Genomic DNA, 6,000 nt, shown 5'->3' on the forward strand with positions numbered 1-6,000 from the left:
TTTTAGTAGAGACTAGGTCTCGCCATATTGACTAGGCTGGTCTCGAACTCCTGACCTCAGGTGATCTGCCCTCCTGGGCCTCCCAAAGTGCTAGGATTACAGGTGTGAGCCACCGTGCCTGGCCTAATGAACAACTTAAAAATGAAATTAGGGAAACAATTAACATGTACAATTGCATCCCAAAGCATACAATATTTAGGACTATTTTAATAAAAGGAGAGCAAATCTTAGACTCTGATAACTACAAAATGTTTTTGGAAATTAAGAAAGACCAAAAGAAGTGGAAAAATGTACTGTTTTCCTGGATTCATGGAATAGAAGACAATATTGATAAAATGACAATACACCTCATATTGATCTACGGATACAAATTAATCTTTATTTAATCCCAACTGCTTATTTTTCAGAAAATGACAAGTTGATCCTTAATTTATGTGGTATGTAAATGAACCCCAAATAGCCAAAATAAATTTGAAAATGAAAATCAAAGTTGGAGAACTACTTACTGATTTAAAACCTATTACAAAGCCTTATGTACAGTAATCAAAACAGTGAGGTACTGGCATAAGGAAACACGTGTAGATCAGTGAGATACAGTTGAGATGGTAGAAATATACCCACATGCCTATGGTTAACTGATTTTCAACAAGGGAACGTAGACAATTTAATGGGGAAATAATACTTTCTTCAACAAATGGTGTTGGGACAGGTGGATATCCATATGCAAAGAATGCAGTTGGGACCCTACAAACATGCCTTGTACAAAAATTGACTCAAAATAGATCAGGACTCAAAACGTAAAAACTAAAATAATAAAATTCTTAGAAGAAAACATAGAAGTAAGTACCTGTGACCTTGTATTAGCCAAAGGATTTTTAGACATGACCCTCAAAGTGCAAACAAATAAAGAGAAAATAACTCAAGTTTATCAACATTTAAAACTTTTGTGCTTCAAAGGGCACTATCCAGGAAAGTAAAAAAATAAACAAAATGCACAGGCAGCCTTCCTTCCCAAAGAAAAGCTGAAAGAGGACAGTGGTCCATGAGGCTTGTGGCAAACACACAATGCCAGTGTTCGAAAATTAGGCAAATGGCTCCTTGGCAGTGGAGGGGCCTTGGGGATGGGGTAGCCTGGGCTTCAGTCTCCCCTTAGGTTGCAAGAAGTTGACTGGCAGCAAGTGTGGAAGCAACAGCAGCATAAGTATAAGCTCTGGAGTGTTTATGTGCTCCCCCTCAACCAGAGTTGTGAGATGCCATACAGTCCAAATGGCTGGAAGGGATTCTACTGTCCAAGAATGGGAATTCTCTTCAGAATATGGAGACTGTTCAGTTACTCTCAACACAAAGTTATCATTTTGGGGCTGGATAATTCAAGATAATCTACCAGTCTTCACCAGCTTTTTATGAATGAAGATTCGCATCCGTTTCCCACAATAGGAAGTAATGTTGAAGAGACAGTGGTTTAGTAGTACATATTTCCTAATGTGAGATACTGGTGTCCAATAACATCTTCATTTTTCCTGGACACTTACTGTGCTAACTGGATTTGTAATAGTTGTCATGGACGGTACAGACAGAGAAAGGATTTCTGTAACTACAGAAGAACTTTATAAAAAGTTAGCACTTGTGCACCCAAGGAAAGTTGGAATGCTGATTTTTGCTAATAAACAAGGTGCTAAATAATACATGCCTGACTGTACCTGAAATCTTTCAAGTTTTCAAACTAACGTCTATTAAAGATGACCAAGCATAAACAGGAATATTGTGTTGTTACTGAGAGTGATTAGGCTAACTTAAATGTATAATGTTACGATTTAAGATTAGATTATTTCTACAGTTTCCTTCTCATTGCCTGTATGTAAAGAAATGCTGGACTTTACCTGAAAGCAGCAAACATTAATGGTTTATATATATTTATAATAAACTGATTTAAAGTGTTTTCTGTGTAAAGAAAAATTAAGTTCATTTATTTGAAAACACGATAAAGTTTCACTTTCCTGTTTGTCTTCTCGTTAGTTCATTCCAAAGTAAGGTCTTAAAGCTGTGCTTGACATTTTTTTTTCAAAATGAATCCTCTCAGGACATTACGTCACCTGTGCTAAATACAAAGGGAGGGGAAGATAATTTTAACTTTAAAAGATTTACTATCAGTATAACCTTTCTTATAAATGTCTTAATCCTTCTTGACTGAAGGTTTTTTCCTCTTCTTGTTACATCAAGACAAAATGTAAATCAACTTAGCTATTCAATTTCCAATCTTCTAAAACAATGTAACTTGTGAAAAGTATTTTGCATAAGGTAGTGTATATAAATCAAGTTCAAGTTAATGTCTTTAATTTATGTTCTAAAGAAAAGTGAATAATACATTAATAATATACTTAGCTATAACCATAATGAGATAAATGCCACCATTGATGTTAAGTGGCATTTTGTATTTTTCCCGTTATATTATACCAACCAACATCCAAACAATTGAATTGCTCTTTAAAAGAAAGAAGGCTCTGCAAGAAACACAAATATTAGTCAGGCATGGTGGCACGTGCCTGCAGTTTTGGCTACTCGGGAGGCTGAGGTGGGAGCATTACCTGAGCCCAGAGAGGTTGAGGCTGCAGTGAGCCAAGATTGTGCCATGGCATTCCAGCCTGGGTGACAGAGTGAGACCCTGTCTCAAAAAAAAAAAAATATATTAAAAAAGAAAGGAAGGGAGAAAATAATAGATGGTATGGAAGAAAATAATAAAAAGAAAAAAAAGCTTGACATTGTATACATATTTTTGCTAGATGACACACACAGAAGCATGTAATACAAATGAGTAGAGTATACATGAAAATATTGAATTAGTATTACTGAGAGGCAAAATTGCACAGTAAGCAAGTATCAGATTATTTCCTTTATTAGTCCTGCCAACCAAGTTACCGAATAAATTGTGAATTTGGTAATTAGTCAATTGTGATTAAAATTATCAAGTGATCTTTTCAGTGCTAATTGACAACTGCTGTGTGAAAGTATGTCTCTCTAGAGAATAATATTCTATAAATAATATCAAATAATTTATCCAGAGTATTTTTAGGCATTAAATTATGTCAAATATTAAAAAATAAATTTGAGATTAAAAGTAACGAATATCGACCGGGTGTGGTGGCTCACGCCTGTAATGCCAGCACTTTGGGAGGCCGAGGCGGGCAGATCACGAGGTCAGGAGATCAAGACCATCCTGGCTAACATGGCGAAACCCCGTCTCTACTAAAAATACAAAAAATTAGCTGGGCTTGGTGGCAGGTACCTGTAGTCCCAGCTACTCGGGAGGCTGAGGCAGGAGGATGGCGTGAACCTGGGAGGCAGAGCTTGCAGTGAGCTCAGATGGCTCCACTGTGCCACTGCACTCCAGCCTCAGCGACAGAGAAAGACTCCATCTCAAAAAAAAAAAAAAAAAAGTGACGAATATCTTCTAAGAAACATTAATTTATATTACTATTTCAAAATTTCTCATTGTAGAAATTGGAATATTCTCAGAGTTTTTATTTCTAATACTTGTCTTTTATCTTTGTCTACCACATGAATATATTGTTTAACAATTAGAAAATCCAATATATTTAAATTATTTTAAGAATTTATTTTAAAAATTGATTGATATGATGCATTATTTTTATTAAGAAATAACTTGGTCACCACAATACCTTAAAAATCTCCACCTAAAGAATAGGAGAAAATTGTTCTAAATCTTATATCTGATATGGGACTTGAATACAGACTGTATAAAGAATTCTATAACTCAATGATAAAATCTAATTATTATATGGGCAAATGATTTGAATAGACATTTTCCAAAGAAGATATACAAATGGCCAATCTTTATAATTTTTCTTTCTCAGGATGTCATGTAAATGGAATCACACACTGGTTTTTGTCACCATAATACATTTAATACCCATCTATATTGTTGTATAACACATACATTTATTATCTTAAAGGTCTGTAGGAAAAGTCTGACACGGGTCTTACTGGGCTAGCTGTCACCAAGGTTATGCTTCTTTCTGGATGCTCCAGGGAAGAATCTGTTTCCGTGACTTTTCCAGCTTCTGGAAACTACCTCCGTTCTTTGAATTGTTGCCCTGTTCATCTATCTTCAATGCCAGCAACATTATATCTTTCTGAACATTCTTAGATTATATTGTTCTCTCTGATTATAACCAGGAAACACTCTCTACCTTTACTAATTTATAAGGTTAGACTGGTCCACCTGAACAATCCTGGATAACTTCCCAGTCTCATGGTCCATAACTTGATTCCCATGTCCAAGTTCCCATTATGATGGCAAGTAATATACTCACACATTCTCGGAATTCAAACATGGTCATGTTTAGGAAGCATTTTTTTATGCCTACTACAAGTTTCTTTTCATTTATGAGGATTCCAATTGTATTGATGTATCAAAATGTATGTAGACCATTGCCAGTTGATGAACATTTGAGTTGTTGGCAGTTTTTGGTGATTATCAACAAAGCTTCTATTTACATTCTATGGATCTATGTTTTTGCTTCCATTGGGCAAATACCTTGATAATCCCTGCATAATTATTTAATATTACTAATATCAGAAGAGAGTTTAAGTTTTGGAAAGCTTTCAAGCTTACCGTGGTGGATACAAGTTTTTCAAAATACTGCTTTTTGCTAAAGACCTTGAATTTTATCATTGGTCATTATTGTCCTTGAAGTTATAGGCCCGTTTTGGTCACCTTCCAGAAACTATTTTCCAAACAACCAAATCTGACAAAGATATAGTTTGCTTGACAGTTGTTATTATCACGTGAATTTTCTGTGCTATGATAAAAATGGCTAATTCAGGTTACAACTAAAACAATCACACAAATGCTTTTTCCTAATATAACCATCCTGCTTCTCCTGCCAGGTAAGTATTAACTATCCTACTTCCATATGCAGTAGAAGTGTTTTATGAGTACTCTTCATGTGTTACACAGAATATTAAAAAGTTAGATCCTCATGGTCAAGATTAATTAGATTAATAATTTCTTTTCTTCTTCAAGAATATTCATAAGTGAAACTGATTTTTGTGTGTGTGTGTAACTGCTTTGATTCATGCTTAGACTCAGCAGTTTGTCCAACACTAACTTTACACCACCATTGCTTCGCACAACAGAGAGGACAAATAGTGCTTTATTATTATCAAGAACATAGTTTTGACCTCATGAACCCCCTGAAAGGGTGTTGAAGACGCCCACACTTTGAGAATGGCTGCTGCTGATAAATCATTGTCCATAGACTCCTGAAAGGTAGAGGATCTCTTTTATAAAGTAATAAAATACTCTTTGGCAACTATATATAAATACCAAAGTACTAAAAATATATGATCTGTATGTTACATATATGACATTTCCAATATCTTTTTAAAAATTTTAGTTACTGAGCTGAGGCTAGAGTTGCTTTATGCTGGCCTGTAAACATAATTAAGTTTCTGTGTTCTGTGTATTGAACAACTGAATGTACAGATGCTATCTGTGAGGTAAGGTTAATATTCCTATCTTACACATAAGGAATTTTTGCTTAAGGGAAGTTAATCAATTTTATAATATGTGATTGTATTAGTTCTTTCCTCCATTGCTATAAAGAAATACCTGAGACTGGGTAATTTATAAAGAAAAGAGGTTTAATTGACTCATGGTTCTGTAGACCGAACAGAAAGCATGTTGCCGGCATCATCCTGGCATCTGCGGAGGCCTCAGGAAGCTTTTAATCATGAGAGAAGGTGAAGGGGAAGCCAGCAGGTTACATGACCAGAATGGGAGCAGGGGGAGTGGGGAGGTACCACATATTCTTGAAGAACCAGATCTCATGAAAACTCACTCTCTATCATGATGACAGAACCAAGCTGTGAGGGATGCACTCTCATGACCAAAACACCTCCTACAAGGTCCCACCTCCAATGTTAGAGGCTACAATCCAACATGAGATTTGGGTAGGGACAAATATCCAAACTATATTA

This window comes from Pongo pygmaeus, chromosome X (assembly GCF_028885625.2).
Source record: "Pongo pygmaeus isolate AG05252 chromosome X, NHGRI_mPonPyg2-v2.0_pri, whole genome shotgun sequence".
Taxonomy (NCBI): Eukaryota; Metazoa; Chordata; class Mammalia; order Primates; family Hominidae; genus Pongo; species Pongo pygmaeus.